This window comes from Salmo salar, unplaced genomic scaffold (assembly GCF_905237065.1).
Source record: "Salmo salar unplaced genomic scaffold, Ssal_v3.1, whole genome shotgun sequence".
In the NCBI taxonomy this organism is placed as follows: domain Eukaryota; kingdom Metazoa; phylum Chordata; class Actinopteri; order Salmoniformes; family Salmonidae; genus Salmo; species Salmo salar.
In genome coordinates this window covers 119,343-140,444 of record NW_025548253.1, presented here as the reverse complement: position 1 = coordinate 140,444, position 21,102 = coordinate 119,343, and the positions used below count along the sequence as shown (strand labels likewise).

Genomic DNA, 21,102 nt, shown 5'->3' with positions numbered 1-21,102 from the left:
AGAGAGAGAGAGAGAGAGAGAAAGAAACACATCAAGGTTATTATCAGTCAAATAAAGAAGCAGAGCACTCCATACATAGAGGTTAAGTCAGCAGAAAACTTGGAAATAAATGGAAACTTGAAAATCTAGCTCTAGACTGAGTGTACAAAACATTAAGAACACCTGCTCTTTCCATGACATAGTGCCCTCCAACTCAACTCTGGAAGTCAGTTTGAATCAGGGCCTGATTTAGACATGGGACACCAGGGGCCTGATTTAGACATGGGACACCAGGGCCTGATTTAGACATGGGACACCAGGGCCTGATTTAGACATGGGACACCAGGGCCTGATTTAGACATGGGACACCAGGGCCTGATTTAGACATGGGACACCAGGGCCTGATTTAGACATGGGACACCAGGGCCTGATTTAGACATGGGACACCAGGGCCTGATTTAGACATGGGACACCAGGGCCTGATTTAGACATGGGACACCAGGGCCTGATTTAGACATGGGACACCAGGGCCTGATTTAGACATGGGACACCAAGGGCCTGATTTAGACATGGGACACCAGGGCCTGATTTAGACATGGGACACCAGGGCCTGATTTAGACATGGGACACCAGGGCCTGATTTAGACATGGGACACCAGGTGTGTGTAATTAATTATCAGGTCGAGCAGAAAACCAGCTCTGTAAGAGTTGAATACCTCTGACAGACTGACCAGGTGAATCCAGGTGAATCCAGGTGAATCCAGGTGAATACTATGATCCCTTATGGATGTCACTTGTTAAATCCACTTCAATCAGTGTAGATGAAGGAGGAGGAGACATGTTAAAAGGAGGATTTTTAAGCCTTGAGACAGCTGAGACATGGATTGTGTATGTGTGTCATTCAGAGGGTGAATGGACAAGACAAAAGATTTAAGTGCCTTTGAACGGGGTATGGTAGTAGGTGCCAGGCGCACCGGTTTGTGTTGAGAACTGCAACGCTTCTGGGTTTTTCACGCTCAACAGTTTCCTGTGTGTATCAACAATGGTCCACCACCCAAAGGACATCCAGCCAACTTTAGTCAACAGTGGGCCAGCATCCCTGTGGAACGCTTTCAACACCTTGTAGAGTTCATGCCCTGATGATTTGAGGCTAAAGTGGGAGCAGGGGGTTGCAACTCAAAATTAGGAAGGTGTTCCTAATGTTTTGTACACTCAGTATATACACATTTGATTAGAGGTGCGATGTGAAATAAATTATGATATTGCCTTTTCCTCTTAGACCCAGTGAAACACAAAGAGAGAGAGAGAGAGAGAGAAGTGAGTGGAACACCCAACAGATACACACCAGGTTTACAGTACAGTAACCATGTATTTCTAGTTCGGCTTGATCATCGTCATTGTCCAAGTCTATCAGAGAACCATACTGTCACTAAGAATAACACTGTAGTCCTCGCTTTGCACCACACAGTTAAGTACAAGAATTTTCCTTGACCTTGCAAACGGCATGAAGAATCTTTAATATGTTTTTATTCCACAGCCCTAACTGCAGCTCTCTCCATTCCCCCACTAGAGACTGCTGTTGCTGTCTCAGTGCATGTCATGACGATAGAGGTTCACAAGCAGCAAGCAGCAAGCAGATGCAGGTCCGTGAGTGAAGGAGAGAGGGGGTTAGGTTAGGTTGGCCTCTGAGAGGGCGGTGCCATCCGGGTCTGTCGAGAGCTCTTAACCCCCCGTCCTGGGCCTAATCTGGGCCCGCCCGGCCCGTCCTCCGTTAGAGTTGAGGGTTAGTGTTGAATTGATGAAGGGTTATTTTCAGCCTGGCTCATTATTAAGTTATGGTCATGCAACCGCCCATCAACCCTGCCTGCGCTGGTCATGTAATGTCATCACTGTGGAGAGGAGGGAAAAGAGAGGAGAGGAGGGGAAGGAGAGAAAGAGAGAGAGACAAAAAGAGTGCGAAAAGAGAGGAAGAGAAGAGAGAGAGAGGAGGAGAGAGGAGGTGAGAGAGAGAGGGAGGAGAGAGGAGGTGAGAGAGAGAGGAGTGAGAGAGAGAGAGAGTAGAGAGAGGAGGTGAGAGAGAGAGGAGAGGAGGTGAGAGAGAGAGAGGAGTGGAGAGAGAGAGGTGAGAGAGAGGAGTGGAGAGAGAGAGGAGGTGAGAGAGAGAGGAGGTGAGAGAGAGAGGAGGCGAGAGAGAGAGAGGAGAGGACAATAACAACCAGTAAGAGGTTTGGTTATAATGATACAGGACAGGGCATAATGATCGATTGGGATCAAAACGGTCAAACTGATAGAGGGTGGTAGTAACTACAGATCTAGCCTAGCAACTACAGATCTAGCCTAGTTACTACAGATCTAGCCTAGTAACTACAGATCTAGCCTAGCAACTACAGATCTAGCGAAGTAACTACAGATCTAGCGTAGTAACTACAGATCTAGCCTAGCAACTACAGATCTAGCCTAGCAACTACAGATCTAGCCTAGCAACTACAGATCTAGCCTAGCAACTACAGATCTAGCCTAGCAACTACAGATCTAGCGTAGTAACTACAGATCTAGCCTAGCAACTACAGATCTAGCCTAGCAACTACAGATCTAGCGAAGTAACTACAGATCTAGCGTAGTAACTACAGATCTAGCCTAGCAACTACAGATCTAGCCTAGCAACTACAGATCTAGCGTACTAACTACAGATCTAGCCTAGCGCATAACTACAGATCTAGCCTAGCAACTACAGATCTAGCCTAGTAACTACAGATCTAGCCTAGTAACTACAGATCTAGCCTAGTAACTACAGATCTAGCCTAGCAACTACAGATCTAGCCTAGCAACTACAGATCTAGCCTAGTAACTACAGATCTAGCCTAGTAACTACAGATCTAGCCTAGTAACTACAGATCTAGCGTAGTAACTACAGATCTAGCCTAGTAACTACAGATCTAGCCTAGTAACTACAGATCTAGCCTAGTAACTATAATGAGCTGGTTGATAAGCTGAATCAGGTTAGTTAGAACTGGGGTTGGAGCGAAATCCTTCGGGAGGTTATCTCTCCAGGAACAGGGTTGGAGAGTCCTGGACTACATAGATGTAAACCTACAGGATGGTATCTCTCCAGGAACAGGGTTGGAGAGCCCTGGACTACATAGATGTAAACCTACAGGATGGTATCTCTCCAGGAACAGGGTTGGAGAGCCCTGGACTACATAGATGTAAACCTACAGGATGGTATCTCTCCAGGAACAGGGTTGGAGAGTCCTGGACTAGATAGATGTAAACCTACAGGATGGTATCTCTCCAGGAACAGGGTTGGACAGCCCTGGACTACCATGACAGAAATGATAAGATATCAGAAGTATCTTTAACATAGTGGTCAAGTACTGCCCACTGCAATCTGTAGAACATCAAGGCTACGGCCTATCCACTCCTGGATGAAACCTACAGAACACAATATCACATGCTGGTTGTCAGGTAGGTCAGAGAATATGACATGACATTACGTTATCCTAGCTCACCTCATTGACATAGCGCAGCGATTTATAAATGAAAGGGATACTTTGGGGTTTTTGGCAATGAGGCCCTATATCTATTTCCCTATTTGTCTCTGTGTCAAATATGAAGGAAGTTACAGGTAGTTTTTCTAACTAGCGTTAGCATATGCTAGCAGCATACCCAGTCATTATGCCAACTCCCTGTAAAGTTTATAACCATCTCCCTGTAAAGTTTATAACTACCTCCCTGTAAAGTTTACAACCTACCTCGCTGTAAAGTTTATAAACTACCTCACTGTAAAGTTTATAACGACCTCCCTGTAAAGTTTATAACCTACCTCCCTATGAAGTTTATAACCTACCTCGCTTTAAAGTTTATAACCTACCTCGCTGTAAAGTTTATAACCCACCTCCCTTTAAAGTTTATAACCACCTCCCTGTAAAGTTTATAATCCACCTCCCTGTAAAGTTTATAATCCACCTCCCTGTAAAGTTTATAATCCACCTCCCTGTAAAGTTTATAATATACCTCCCTGTAAAGTTTATAATCCACCTCCCTTTAAAGTTTATAACCCACCTCCCTGTAAAGTTTATAATCCAACTCCCTGTAAAGTTTATAATCCAACTCCCTGTAAAGTTTATAACCACCTCCCTGTAAAGTTTATAACCTACCTCCATGTAAAGTGTATAACCACCTCCCTGTAAAGTTTATAATCCACCTCCCTGTAAAGTTTATAATCACCTCCCTGTAAAGTTTATAATCCAAATCCCTGTAAAGTTTATAACTACCTCCCTGTAAAGTTTATAACCACCTCCCTGTAAAGTTTATAACCTACCTCCCTGTAAATTTCTCCTCCTTGGGTGGCAGCAGTGGTTATTTTACGTTTGTATTGCAGACCACTCCACTGGCTTTTTTGCTATGCTATACATACAACATCATAGCCACTGTTTGACTAGGTCCAGCGCATAGGTAGTGGATGCAGACGGTTAGCATGCAGACGGGTTCATATGGGACGGTCACAGCTGTGCAGCTGGCGTTAGTTACTAGTGTGGATCTAGAGGACAGTTCTGTATTTCCCTCCAGCAACACAGGATAATAGGGAGAGAGACTCACTTCGTTCACAATAATCAAATCAATAAACTATTGACTGATAAATAATCGATAATGACTACTGGTTGATTTGAGAACAGGAGTATACAGGGGAAGAGGTTTCCCTTCATTTCAGGAGAAACACTTGATCAATATGAATCTCTGTTCTGTTAATGCAGTATGTGTATAATTCCCTTTTCTACTGCTAAGTCCCAGGCTAGTGGAGTCCAACTACAGGCCACTACAGCCTGCCTAAAACAGACTACATGTAAAACAAAGACTGCCTAAGAGACTGAACACATTTAACACATACTATGTACTGTACTGGGTGTAAAGATACCAACTGGTCACAAACCCTCTATGTAGTGGATCTACCCTCTCCAAAACTAAAGCGCATTCAAGCAAAAGATATGAAAATATTCTCCTGTTTTTTTTCATTTTCACAAGGGTTCAAATACAACAACAACTAAAGTTGCATCTCTACTCAAGTTCTTGTGTTACACAGAAACGACAGTTATTAGACAGGAGGAATCCAGACAGAAGAAAATAAACAGAACAGTAACATCGTTTTACAGAAATGTACATAATAATTATTGACAATAAATCCAGGTAAACCAGATTTAAAAAGGGAGACTGAAGGACCGTGGAGGAGGACAGAGAACAAAAAAGGATTCATAAGAGGAGACGTTTATCCTAAACCACTCAGCCGACACTCATACAACTGGACTGTGTGTGCCCTGATGAACACCTGCAGGGGTCAAGGGTCAGGGGGGAAAAAAAGGGTCATGTAGGGGTTTCAGCAGGGTGCCGCGTCTACCTGGCCGTGGTGGTACCTGGCCTGGAAGGGTCGGCGGTCAAAGGTCGAGTTGAAGAGTCGCGGCGCCATGTCTACCTGGCGGTGGCGGACTGGGGTCCCGGGTATCCGGGGTAAGAGCGGCGTGTACTGGTAGCCTGTCTCTGGCGAGCCAGAAAGGACTGTCCTGAACCCGTACTGGCCAGACGGTCCTCTGCTGCCTTCTTCTGGAGAGCCATGCCCTGGACACACACACACACACACACACACACACACACACAGTGGCTTCATTAAGACACATTCATTAAAAGATGTTGGTTAAACCCCCTGTGTCTGCTATGTGAGTTTTCTTCTCATTTTTGACTCAAAACACTGAAAACAGCACCACTATACTTTGCTTTTTATATCCATGGAGTATTCATTTCAGGGGCGGTAGGTAGCCTAGTGGTTAGAGTGTTGGGCCAGTAACCGAAAGGTTGCTGGATCGAATCCCTGAGCTGAGAAGGTAAAAATCTGTCGTTCTGCCCCTGAATAAGGCAATGTTCACCAGTAGGCCGTCATTGTAAATAATAATTTGTTCTTAACTGACTTGCCTAGTTAAATAAAGGTTAAAAAAAATTATTACAAAATAAAGTGGCATAGGAAATCCTGCAGCGCCCTCTAGTGTTTGACAGGAGTAACAACATAAAATCAAAGATTTTATTTTTATATCTAACCCAAGATTGTCCACAGCCTGTCGTTTCTAATGGGAGCAAAGTCATTGTAGTGGGCAGAACAAGCAAGGAGGAGGGCAGAGCCAAGCACGAGCTAGCGAGATCCTATTGGCTCGTTCTAGCATGTATTTGCATATTTCTGTTATGGATCGCCTACTGTGTGAAGTGCGTGTCTGCAACAACTCAATACGCCCTTGAACACCTTGCAAACAATTCAATTTATTGAAACTTTGGCAAAAGGGTAAAGTCCACAAAACTTAGTCCACTCTGTTCATAACAGATTGAAGTCTTGGGAACAGAAAACTGTATTGAGATCAAATGTTTCATGAGAAAATATGCAGAATGTCAACGAAAATCCATCTAACTGAATCTTCTCCCACTGCCGGCCACTGGGCTTCCTCTCATCACCATATTTGGTAGTGAGTGAAAATGTCAAAAGGATGCTGCTTCACATTATTTATACATCTGGTGAAACATCTGGCTCTTTGTTCCATCTGTGGTAATACAGTCTGGTATAATATAACAATTCACCATGTTGTAAGCAGGCAGACACTACGAGTATTTGCCAATATAGTACCGTGCTCCGAGCACGGGATGGCAGTTCTCGGATGGGTACTCCGCTTGTACACATTTTCAAGCATGCATCTTCCCTGCATGGTCTTCCCTGTGGCTCAGCTGGTCGAGCATGGTGTTTGCAACGCCAGGGTTGTGGGTTCGATTCCCACGGGAAAAAAAAAATGCATGAAATGAAATGTATGCATTCACTACTGTAAGTCGCTGTGGATAAGAGCGTCTGCTAAATGACTAAAATGTAAATGCATCGATGCAAGCTTCAGTGAAATGTATGAAAAGAAATACAAGTCAACCACGTAAGAAAACAATGTAAATTGTCTTGAAATCAACGGCGGCCATTATTTTCAGCTGAAGCCATAGAGAAAATACACTCCGACTTCAGAACGAAATGTTGCCTGACTACAATATTTTATCTTGATACTTTAATAAATACATGTTTACCTGCCTACAATACCCACTGCAGTGTGCGTAGATCGCAAGTCAATAGGGCTAACTGGCTAGCTACTACTGTTAGCAAGCCAGATAACCACAAAGAATTGGTAGCTAGCTATCCACTAAGAATTGACAATCTACCTTGCAAAACATTCGTTTTAGGTCATTATTGACTGTTTAACTAGCTGGTTAGCTAGATTATTGTGATTCACATATAGCTATAATTATGAAGTAAAATGTTTAATGTGTGTATATCTTGTTTGGTTTCTATTGTTGTCGTTGTCCTGGTTGGAAGATGGGTCAGTGAAATGGAAGGTGCAGCTCAGCGTGAGGTAATACAGTAGAGGGAGTGCTGCTCAGCGTGAGGTAATACAGTAGGGGAGGTGGTGCTGCTCAGCGTGAGGTAATACAGTAGGGGAGTGCTGCTCAGCGTGAGGTAATACAGTAGGGGAGGTGAGCGTGAGGTAATACAGTAGGGGAGGTGCTGCTCAGCGTGAGGTAATACAGTAGAGGGAGGTGGTGCTGCTCAGCGTGAGGTAATACAGTAGGGGAGGTGCTGCTCAGCGTGAGGTAATACAGTAGGGGAGGTGCTGCTCAGCGTGAGGTAATACAGTAGAGGGAGGGTGGTGCTGCTCAGCGTGAGGTAATACAGTAGGGGGAGGTGCTGCTCAGCGTGAGGTAATACAGTAGAGGGAGGTGGTGCTGCTCAGCGTGAGGTAATACAGTAGGGGGAGGTGCTGCTCAGCGTGAGGTAATACAGTAGAGGGAGGTGGTGCTGCTCAGCGTGAGGTAATACAGTAGGGGAGGTGCTGCTCAGCGTGAGGTAATACAGTACAGGGAGGTGGTGCTGCTCAGCGTGAGGTAATACAGTAGGGGAGGTGCTGCTCAGCGTGAGGTAATACAGTAGAGGGAGTGCTGCTCAGCGTGAGGTAATACAGTAGGGGGAGTGCTGCTCAGCGTGAGGTAATACAGAAAGGGGAGTGCTTCTCTAATGTAATGTTTTATGCGTTCTCCACACTCTCGTACTCAAGAGAACGCACTGGGAGCACGAGAGTGTGGAGAACGGTAGTATTTATTTTACCTTTATTTAACCAGGCAAGTCAGTTAAGAACAAATTCTTATTTTCAATGACAGCCTAGGAACAGTGGGTAAACTGCCTTGTTCAGGGGGCAGAACGACAGATTTGTACCTTGTCAGCTCGGGGATTCGAACTCGCAACCTTTCGGTTACTAGTCCAACGCTCTAACCACTAGGCTACGCTGCCGCCCCAAAGTATGTATATTGGGAAATCAGCCCCTATGAGTTAAGAGTACGATGACTAACATGTAATAATACAGTGCTGGTACAATATACAACACGCACCATGTTGTACCAGGCAGACACTATGAGTTTCTCCTCCTGGTCTCTCTGGGCCTTGGTCTTGTCGTAGTCTTTCTGTAGAGGGAGATGAACAGAGGATCAGCACGTTAGTAAAATGGGTTGAGTCGGACTGAGTACAGTCCCACTGTAGCTCAGTTGGTAGAGCATGGCGCTTGCAACGCCAGGGTTGTGGGTTCGATTCCCACGGGGGGACCAGTATTTAAAATGTATGCACTCTACTGTAAGTCGCTCTGGATAAATAAAGTAAATCATTACTTTGGAGGTGAATACAGATGCCCCAAAATGAAAACTTTTTAAAACCATTTGAACACAGATCTTAGAAAGTGACTACTTTTAAGAAACAATTGGATTGGCTGTCTTCTACTAATGACAGGACTGTCTCTACATGGATTGGCTGTCTACTACTAATGACAGGACCGTATCTACATGGATTGGCTGTCTACTACTAATGACAGGGCTGTATCTACATGTGGATTGGCTGTCTACTACTAATGACAGGGCTGTATCTACATGTGGATTGGCTGTCTACTACTAATGACAGGACTGTATCTACATGTGGATTGGCTGTCTACTACTAATGACAGGGCTGTATCTACATGTGGATTGGCTGTCTACTACTAATGACAGGACTGTCTCTACATGTGGATTGGCTGTTTTCTACTAATGACAGGGCTGTCTCTACATGGATTGGCTGTCTACTACTAATGACAGGACTGTCTCTACATGTGGATTGGCTGTCTACTACTAATGACAGGGCTGTCTCTACATGGATTGGCTGTCTACTACTAATGACAGGACTGGATTGGCTGTCTACTACTAATGACAGGACTGTATCTACATGTGGATTGGCTGTCTACTACTAATGACAGGACTGTATCTACATGTGGATTGGCTGTCTACTACTAATGACAGGACTGTATCTACATGGATTGGCTGTCTACTACTAATGACAGGACTGTATCTACATGTGGATTGGCTGTCTACTACTAATGACAGGACTGTATCTACATGTGGATTGGCTGTCTACTACTAATGACAGGACTGTATCTACATGGATTGGCTGTCTACTACTAATGACAGGACTGTATCTACATGGATTGGCTGTCTACTACTAATGACAGGACTGTCTCTACATGTGGATTGGCTGTCTTCTACTAATGACAGGACTGTCTCTACATGTGGATTGGCTGTCTACTACTAATGACAGGACTGTCTCTACATGTGGATTGGCTGTCTACTACTAATGACAGGACTGTATCTACATGTGGATTGGCTGTCTACTACTAATGACAGGACTGTCTCTACATGTGGATTGGCTGTCTACTACTAATGACAGGACTGTCTCTACATGTGGATTGGCTGTCTACTACTAATGACAGGACTGTATCTACATGGATTGGCTGTCTTCTACTAATGACAGGACTGTATCTACATGTGGATTGGCTGTCTACTACTAATGACAGGGCTGTATCTACATGTGGATTGGCTGTCTACTACTAATGACAGGACTGTATCTACATGTGGATTGGCTGTCTACTACTAATGACAGGACTGTATCTACATGGATTGGCTGTCTACTACTAATGACAGGACTGTATCTACATGTGGATTGGCTGTCTACTACTAATGACAGGACTGTATCTACATGTGGATTGGCTGTCTACTACTAATGACAGGGCTGTATCTACATGTGGATTGGCTGTCTACTACTAATGACAGGACTGTCTCTACATGTGGATTGGCTGTCTACTACTAATGACAGGACTGTATCTACATGTGGATTGGCTGTCTTCTACTAATGACAGGACTGTCTCTACATGTGGATTGGCTGTCTACTACTAATGACAGGACTGTCTCTACATGTGGATTGGCTGTCTACTACTAATGACAGGGCTGTATCTACATGTGGATTGGCTGTCTACTACTAATGACAGGACTGTATCTGGAACTGCATGTTGAAGATAGAAATATAACGAATAGAAATATAATGAATAGAAATATAATGAATAGAACACAGTCTCCCCATAGAGCCCCAAAGAGGAGGTGTCATAATACCCATAAAACCTAGCGGTCTACCAGGGGAAATGGTTCCAATCATTTTTCCCATAGGGGATTTTAGCAACACTTTAAATAAGGGCTGTGTTTCATGTAGGATTACCCCCCGGGCGTGATGTTTAGATAACCATCTGAGAGTAGGTGTTCTTGTTTCAAACACACACTTTATACCATCTTTAAAGGAATAGTTTCATGTAGGATTACCCCCCGGGCGTGATGTTTAGATAACCATCTGAGAGTAGGTGTTCTTGTTTCAAACACACACAATATACCATCTTTAAAGGGATAGTTTACTCAGAATACAAACTAACATGACACTTAATAGCCATATTTTGTTACTGTTAGCATTCTCAGTAACACTTAACATTAAACTGTTCTGGTGCCTGTGTAATATAACTGTAATTACATTTCATTAGCATGTTTTTTACATAATATTTTGGTTATAGCATTTTAATTGCATAGCAATGAGCTGAGAGTTTTTGTAAGAGGAATAGTCATTGTTCCTTATTCCAGTTATGTAATAATGGAATTATTATGTCATTATATAAAGCAATTTACAAAGTCCTATGGAACAACGATGTCATTGTGTAATCATCACAAAGTTTAACGTCAAGTGTTAATGTATTACTTTATGTCTCACTCATTATGAAAATGTATTTGTTAGTCATTTTGAAGCTGCAAACGTGGTCTGCTCTAATGTTGAGACGATTCCATGTCCCCCATTGTATTTTATTCTAGGATAAACCATGTGTTTATGATGATATATTTATTCAACTAACTGTTGTCGTTTTTGGTTCTTCATCAAATATTTGGCAGTCATCAGATAATGTTCTGTTTTTCTTTTTTCAAATAACTTTCATATATTCAAATACCTTCAAGTTTTATTTGGTTTTCTGAGACGTGTATTTGAATATAAAATAAACTAGTTTGTTGCCTTCAGTTTAAACTCTTTATAAACTGTATTAGACTACCTAGTTTATATGAATAGTTGGTATTTTCAAATAAACTACAAAATACAAGTATTTTCTGGCCTGGTCTGGTTGGTACCCTAACCCCTCCTGGTCTGGTTGGTATTACCACCTCCAGTGAGCTCCATCCCATCCCCTCCTTCTACCCTAACCCCTCTCCATCCCATCCCCTCTCCATCCCATCCCCAACCCTAACCCCTCCCCAACCCTAACCCCTCTGGTTGGTATTACCACCTCCAGTGAGTATCCCATCCCCTCCCCAACCCTAACCCCTCCCCAACCCTAACCCCTCCCCAACCCCTCTCCAACCCTAACCCCTCTCCAACCCTAACCCCTCCTTCTACCTCCTTAACCCCTAACTCTAACCCTTACCCTACCCTCTTCTCCTCCATCCCTCCCTCCATCTCCTCCTCAACCCTACTTCCTACACCCTAACTCCTACACCCTAACCCAGCCCCTGGTACCTCCAGAGACTGCAGCATCCTTTCCCTCTCCTGCAGCTGATTCTTGAGGGTCTGGACCTCTGGTGCTGAGCCTTGGTTCTGTTTAGGGTCCAGGGTCCGGATAACACTCTTAGCCTTCTCCAGGTACTTCTTATATCTGTCCTCCATCTGCTTCATGTCTTCATCCTTCTTCTTTAACGCCTCTTCCAGTTCCTCTACTTTCTGGGCTGGAAGGAGAGAGAAAACCAAAAAAAACTAATAGTTACACAAAGTTCATAGAAATCCACAATTTGCATGAAAGGAAACAGGTTGAGAACGTACAGCTAAGTAACTTTGGATAAAAGCATCTACTAAATCCACATTATATATATTTGTTCTCACCACACAATCATACATTAGACCTCGTCATCACAGACGAGCTTGTCATCTCTGACCTCACTGAAACCTGATGTTAAACCAAGTCCACCTACTACTGAAACCTAATAATCCACAGGGTCCACCCCTACTACTGAAACCTAATAATCCACAGGGTCCACCCCTACTACTGAAACCTAATAATCCACAGGGTCCACCCCTACTACTGAAACCTAATAATCCACAGGGTCCACCCCTACTACTGAAACCTAATAATCCACAGGGTCCACCCCTACTACTGAAACCTAATAATCCACAGGGTCCACCCCTACTACTGAAACCTAATAATCCACAGGGTCCACCCCTACTACTGAAACCTAATAATCCACAGGGTCCACCCCTACTACTGAAACCTAATAATCCACAGGGTCCACCCCTACTACTGAAACCTAATAATCCACAGGGTCCACCCCTACTACTGAAACCTAATAATCCACAGGGTCCACCCCTACTACTGAAACCTAATAATCCACAGGGTCCACCCCTACTACTGAAACCTAATAATCCACAGGGTCCACCCCTACTACTGAAACCTAATAATCCACAGGGTCCACCCCTACTACTGAAACCTAATAATCCACAGGGTCCACCCCTACTACTGAAACCTAATAATCCACAGGGTCCACCCCTACTACTGAAACCTAATAATCCACAGGGTCCACCCCTACTACTGAAACCTAATAATCCACAGGGTCCACCCCTACTACTGAAACCTAATAATCCACAGGGTCCACCCCTACTACTGAAACCTAATAATCCACAGGGTCCACCCCTACTACTGAAACCTAATAATCCACAGGGTCCACCCCTACTACTGAAACCTAATAATCCACAGGGTCCATCTACTACTGAAACCTAATAATCCACAGGGTCCACCCCTACTACTGAAACCTAATAATCCACAGGGTCCACCCCTACTACTGAAACCTAATAATCCACAGGGTCCACCCCTACTACTGAAACCTAATAATCCACAGGGTCCACCCCTACTACTGAAACCTAATAATCCACAGGGTCCACCCCTACTACTGAAACCTAATAATCCACAGGGTCCACCCCTACTACTGAAACCTAATAATCCACAGGGTCCACCCCTACTACTGAAACCTAATAATCCACAGGGTCCACCCCTACTACTGAAACCTAATAATCCACAGGGTCCATCTACTACTGAAACCTAATAATCCACAGGGTCCACCCCTACTACTGAAACCTAATAATCCACAGGGTCCACCCCTACTACTGAAACCTAATAATCCACAGGGTCCACCCCTACTACTGAAACCTAATAATCCACAGGGTCCACCCCTACTACTGAAACCTAATAATCCACAGGGTCCACCCCTACTACTGAAACCTAATAATCCACAGGGTCCACCCCTACTACTGAAACCTAATAATCCACAGGGTCCACCCCTACTACTGAAACCTAATAATCCACAGGGTCCACCCCTACTACTGAAACCTAATAATCCACAGGGTCCACCCCTACTACTGAAACCTAATAATCCACAGGGTCCACCCCTACTACTGAAACCTAATAATCCACAGGGTCCACCCCTACTACTGAAACCTAATAATCCACAGGGTCCACCTACTACTGAAACCTAATAATCCACAGGGTCCACCCCTACTACTGAAACCTAATAATCCACAGGGTCCACCCCTACTACTGAAACCTAATAATCCACAGGGTCCACCCCTACTACTGAAACCTAATAATCCACAGGGTCCACCCCTACTACTGAAACCTAATAATCCACAGGGTCCACCCCTACTACTGAAACCTAATAATCCACAGGGTCCACCCCTACTACTGAAACCTAATAATCCACAGGGTCCACCCCTACTACTGAAACCTACTAGACAACCACCGAGGAAACCCATGCCACCTCTTTTCCACCATCAAATACCTACTCAAACCAGCTGAGTCACCCATTAACGCTGCGGAAGATTCTCCACCTACTTCTTCGAAAAGATTAACATTTTACATTTTAGTCATTTAGCAGACGCTCTTATCCAGAGATTTTGCACCAATTGGTCTTTTGACAATAATAGGCAAAGATCAGAATTGGACTTCCTGTATAAGTAAACACAGCCATAAACAAATCTAATGAAACCAAAATGATGCATCAGAAGTAGTGAATGCATACATTTCATATTTTTTATTTTTTTTCCCCCCGTACTGGTCCCCCGTGGGAATCGAACCCACAACCCTGGCGTTGCAAACACCATGCTCTACCAACTGAGCCACAGGGAAGACCATAAGAAGTGGATTCGTCGCCTCCGATCACAGCATCCTCCAGGATCAATTGAAGGAACACATACAGTCGTGGCTAAAAAGTTTTGAGAATGACACAAATATTAATTTTCACAAAGTCTGCTGCCTCAGTTTGTATGATGGCAATTTGCATGTACTCCAGAATGTTATGACGAATGATCAGATGAATTGCAATTAATTGCAAAGTCCCTCTTTATCATGCAAATGAACTGAATCCCCCAAAAACATTTCCACTGCATTTCAGCCCTGCCACAAAAGGACCAGCTGACATCATGTCAGTGATTCTCTCGTTAACACAGGTGTGAGTGTTGACGAGGACAAGGCTGGAGATCACTCTGTCATGCTGATTGAGTTCGAATAACAGACTGGAAGCTTCAAAAGGAGGGTGGTGCTTGGAATTATTGTTCTTCCTCTGTCAACCATGGTTACCTGCAAGGAAACACGTGCCGTCATCATTGCTTTGCACAAAAAGGGCTTCACAGGCAAGGATGTTGCTGCCAGTAAGATTGCACCTAAATCAACCATTTATCGGATCATCAAGAACTTCAAGGAGAGCGGTTCAATTGTTGTGAAGAAGGCTTCAGGGCGTCCAAGAAAGTCCAGCAAGCGCCAGGACCGTCTCCTAAAGTTGATTCAGCTGCGGGATTGGGGCACCACCAGTACAGAGCTTGCTCAGGAATGGCAGCAGGCAGGTGTGAGTGCATCTGCGCGCACAGTGAGGCGAAGACTTTTGGAGGATGGCCTGGGGTCAAGAAGGGCAAAAGAAGCCACTTCTCTCCAGGAAAAACATCAGGGACAGACTGATATTCTGCAAAAGGTACAGGGATTGGACTGCTGAGGACTGGGTAAAGTCATTTCTCTGATGAATCCCCTTTCCGATTGTTTGGGGCATCCGGAAAAAAGCTTGTCCGGAGAAGACAAGGTGAGCGCTACCATCAGTCCTGTGTCATGCCAACAGTAAAGCATCCTGAGACCATTCATGTGTGGGGTTGCTTCTCAGCGAAGGGAGTGGGCTCACTCACAATTTTGCCTAAGAACACAGCCATGAATAAAGAATGGTACCAACACATCCTCCGAGAGCGACTTCTCCCAACCATCCAGGAACAGTTTGGTGACGAACAATGTCTTTTCCAGCATGATGGAGCACCTTGCCATAAGGCAAAAGTGATAACTAAGTGGCTCGGGGAACAAAATATCGATATTTTGGGTCCATGGCCAGGAAACTCCCCAGACCTTAATCCCATTGAGAACTTGTGGTCAATCCTCAAGAGGCGGGTGGACAAATAAAACCCCACAAATTCTGAAAAACTCCAAGCATTGATTATGCAAGAATGGGCTGCCATCAGTCAGGATGTGGCCCAGAAGTTAATTGACAGCATGCCAGGGCGGATTGCAGAGGTCTTTATAAAGAAGGGTCAACACTGCAAATATTGACTCTTTGCATCAACTTCATGTAAATATCAATAAAAGCCTTTGACACTTATGAAATGCTTGTAATTATACTTCAGTATTCCATAGTAACATCTGACAAAAATATCTAAAGACACTGAAGCAGCAAACTTTGTGAAAATTAATAATTGTGTCATTATCAAAACTTTTGGCCACGACTTTAGGTCTCGACAGTACTGTCATTAAACTGGTTCACCAGTTTACCAACAGCACAAAATATGCTGCCATAGGAAATGCCAAGTCAGAACCCATCACAATTACCTGTGGTGTCCCTCAAGGCTCCGTTTTAGGCCCAATCCTATTCATAATCTACACATTCCCCCTTGGCCTCCTAATCATTTAACACGGCATCCAATTCCACTGCTACGCTGACGACAAACAGATCTACATAAACACCCGCACCACCTGTCTGGATGACGTCAAAGCCTGGATGTCAAACAACCTCCAACAACTCAACAACAGCTTGCGCAGAACAGCGCTGCCAGGATCCTCACAGGAACCCGGCGGTATGCCCATATCACACCCCGTCTAGCCTTTCTCCACTGGCTGCCCACCAAATTCAGAATCAACTTCCTGTTAGTGTTCAAATCTCTCAATGCCTCTGGTCCCCAAAACCTCAGTGAACTCCTAAGCCCCAAACAATCTTCACTGTTACTCTGGTCAAATGATCAAAGACTCTTTGGGACTGCAAAGACATCCTTAAAAACAACGGGTGACTGAGCATTCTGCTGTCTCGTTCCCTGGACCTGGAATGAACTCACTGCCTTTTAAGTCAGAGCTCAAGAATCACTTCTTAATATGATCTAGGATGTGGTGTATGTTGGTCTTCTCCTATAGTTTAGAGTTGTATTGGTCTACTATAGTTTAGAGTTGTATTGGTCTACTATAGTTTAGAGTTGTATTGGTCTTCTCCTATAGTTTAGAGTTGTATTGGTCTTCTCCTATAGTTTAGAGTTGTATTGGTCTTCTCCTATAGTTTAGAGTTGTATTGGTCTTCTCCTATAGTTTAGAGTTGTATTGGTCTTCTACTAGAGTTGTATTGGTCTACTCCTATAGTTTAGAGTTGTATTGGTCTACTCCTATAGTTTAGAGTTGTATTGGTCTTCCCCTATAGTTTAGAGTTGTATTGGTCAACTCCTATAGTTTAGAGTTGTATTGGTCTTCTACTAGAGTTGTATTGGTCTACTCCTATAGTTTAGAGTTGTATTGGTCTACTCCTATAGTTTAGAGTTGTATTGGTCTTCTCCTATAGTTTAGAGTTGTATTGGTCTTCTCCTATAGTTTAGAGTTGTATTGGTCTACTCCTATAGTTTAGAGTTGTATTGGTCTTCTCCTATAGTTTAGAGTTGTATTGGTCTTCTCCTATAGTTTAGAGTTGTATTGGTCTTCTCCTATAGTTTAGAGTTGTATTGGTCTTCTCCTATAGTTTAGAGTTGTATTGGTCTACTCCTATAGTTTAGAGTTGTATTGGTCTACTATAGTTTAGAGTTGTATTGGTCTTCTCCTATAGTTTAGAGTTGTATTGGTCTACTCCTATAGTTTAGAGTTGTATTGGTCTACTCCTATAGTTTAGAGTTGTATTGGTCTTCTCCTATAGTTTAGAGTTGTATTGGTCTACTATAGTTTAGAGTTGTATTGGTCTTCTCCTATAGTTTAGAGTTGTATTGGTCTACTCCTATAGTTTAGAGTTGTATTGGTCTACTCCTATAGTTTAGAGTTGTATTGGTCTTCTCCTATAGTTTAGAGTTGTATTGGTCTACTCCTATAGTTTAGAGTTGTATTGGTCTACTCCTATAGTTTAGAGTTGTATTGGTCTACTCCTATAGTTTAGAGTTGTATTGGTCTTCTCCTATAGTTAAGAGTTGTATTGGTCTACTCCTATAGTTTAGAGTTGTATTGGTCTACTCCTATAGTTTAGAGTTGTATTGGTCTTCTCCTATAGTTTAGAGTTGTATTGGTCTACTCCTATAGTTTAGAGTTGTATTGGTCTACTCCTATAGTTTAGAGTTGTATTGGTCTACTCCTATAGTTTAGAGTTGTATTGGTCTTCTCCTATAGTTTAGAGTTGTATTGGTCTTCTCCTATAGTTTAGAGTTGTATTGGTCTACTCCTATAGTTTAGAGTTGTATTGGTCTTCTCCTATAGTTTAGAGTTGTATTGGTCTACTCCTATAGTTTAGAGTTGTATTGGTCTACTCCTATAGTTTAGAGTTGTATTGGTCTTCTCCTATAGTTTAGAGTTGTATTGGTCTACTCCTATAGTTTAGAGTTGTATTGGTCTTCTCCTATAGTTTAGAGTTGTATTGGTCTTCTCCTATAGTTTAGAGTTGTATTGGTCTTCTCCTATAGTTTAGAGTTGTATTGGTCTTCTCCTATAGTTTAGAGTTGTATTGGTCTTCTCCTATAGTTTAGAGTTGTATTGGTCTACTATAGTTTAGAGTTGTATTGGTCTCCTACTATAGTTTATTATTATTATTATATTTTAAATGAACAAGTTCAATGACAAGTAATACATGAATAACTAACAGCTAGAGGTGTACTTGGGCTCCAAGTCATCGATGTACGCCATCTTCTTCTGCAGTTCACTGTTGACTTCCCGTAACTTCTCCCTTTTAGAGAACACAACATCAGCAACAGACAAGTCAGGAAATGGCACAATGAGTCAGGGCGTCAAAAACAAGCATTAAGTTCAATCGATCTGACCAAACTTTCAAAAAACTTCAAATCTTAATTTAACAACAAACAACCCCAAAAAAAAATAATAATATTAACATTTAACAATAGTTCAAAAATGTTACTTACATGTGAGCATCATTTTTCTTCTTCAGAATGATTGACTTAAAAACAAAAATACAAAATGTTGGTTGTAGTAATGTCATCAGAGGGCATTGTGAAGCAGTAATGACATCACGAAGGCCTATGCATTGGTTAAGGTTCCCTTTGCTGATTCAACATGTTAACACACTGAGATATATTACATGTCATACCGGATGGCTTGGAATTATGTTGCAACATAGCTGATGTTACCATATTGATTTTCAGGTTTTGATTACCGTGAAGAAAATTAAAAGAGTACTGGACATTATACTGTATTTTACTTCAATTTCACACAAAAAAATTATAAAAAGGCCATGAATGTACAGATGAAAGAGTTAATATTGATATCTCATGTGGTATGACATAAGAGTGTAGCTAGGAAACAAAGATTCTACAGAGACTAGTAGCACCCTGATTTACATCGAGACTACCAGCATGTACTGTAGATTGAAAAGGTACTTCTTAAAGGGGTGATATCTACTTCCCCAGAGTACTGTAGATTGATTCTTAAAGGGGTGATATCTACTTCCCCAGAGTACTGTAGATTGATTCTTAAAAGGGGTGATATCTACTTCCCCAGAGTACTGTAGATTGAAAAGGTACTTCTTAAAGGGGTGATATCTACTTCCCCAGAGTACTGTAGATTGATTCTTAAAAGGGGTGATATCTACTTCCCCAGAGTACTGTAGATTGAAAAGGTACTTCTTAAAGGGGTGATATCTACTTCCCCAGAGTACTGTAGATTGATTCTTAAAGGGGTGATATCTACTTCCCCAGAGTACTGTAGATTGATTCTTAAAGGGGTGATATCTACTTCCCCAGAGTACTGTAGATTGATTCTTAAAGGGGTGATATCTACTTCCCCAGAGTACTGTAGATTGATTCTTAAAGGGGTGATATCTACTTCCCCAGAGTACTGTAGATTGATTCTTAAAGGGGTGATATCTACTTCCCCAGAGTACTGTAGATTGATTCTTAAAGGGGTGTTATCTACTTCCCCAGATTATTGTAGATTGATTCTTAAAGGGGTGATATCTAATTCCCCAGAGTACTGTAGATTGAAAAGGTACTTCTTAAAGGGGTGATATCTACTTCCCCAGAGTACTGTAGATTGATTCTTAAAGGGGTGATATCTACTTCCCCAGAGTACTGTAGATTGATTCTTAAAGGGGTGTTATCTACTTCCCCAGAGTACTGTAGATTGAAAAGGCACTTCTTAAAGGGGTGTTATCTACTTCCCCAGAGTCAGATGAACTCCTGAATAACATTTTCATGTCTCTGCGTGCAGTTTTGAAGGAAGTTGTTGACTAGCACTAGAGCAATTGCTAACTAGCATTAGCACAATGACTGGAAGTCTGTGGGTATGTGCTAGCATGCTAGTAGATACCTATAGACTTCCAGTCATTGCATTAACGCTAGTTAGCATTAGCTCACAAAACTACCTCTAACTTCCTTCTTACTGGACACAGAGACATAAAATGGTATCCACGAGTTTATCTGGGCTCCCCAGTTGGTTGTGGTCTAAGGCATCACTACAGACCCCGGTTCAATTCCAAGCTGTACCACAACCGGCCGTGATTGGGAATCCCATAGAGCGGCGCACAACTGGCTCAGCGTCGTCCGGGTTAGGGTTTTGCCCGGGGGCAGGCCGTCATTGTAAAAAATGATTTGTTCTTAACTGACTTGGCTAGTTAAATAAAGGTTAAATAAAAATACAAATCTGACTCTGGGGAAGTAAATAAAGAATATCACTGACAAAATCCTGAAGTTACCTTTTAAGCACTAATATAACTATAATATAATGAAACAATTACACATTGTCAGCGAGTAGCGAGGTAAGGCGTCTAAACTAGGATTGATCTCCAAGCTATACTTACAATCGCCTGAGTGGGGAAGCAGAGTTAAAGAGAAAATAGAGGTGATTTAATGCAGGACAAACACACAGACAAGAGGAGAGGAGAGGAGAGGAGAGGAGAGGAGAGGAGAGGAGAGGAGAGGAGAGGAGAGGAGAGGAGAGGAGAGGAGAGGAGACGAGAGGAGAGGAGAGGAGAGGAGAGGAGAGGAGACGAGAGGAGAGGAGAGGGGACGAGAGGAGAGGGGACGAGAGGAGAGGGGACGAGAGGAGAGGGGACGAGAGGAGAGGAGAGAGAATAATTTCAGTTAGGTTAGTCATGCAGTGAGGAGAGAAAGACAGGACAACGGACGGACCAACATCTGTCACAAACATAGCA

General features: G+C 43.0%; 1 pseudogene; it reads right to left on the bottom strand.

The window, feature by feature from the left end:
* Positions 1–962: 962 nt before the first annotated feature.
* Positions 963–21,102, bottom strand: part of LOC106572403 (protein Hook homolog 3-like) — a 73,815-nt pseudogene continuing 53,675 nt past the window's right edge.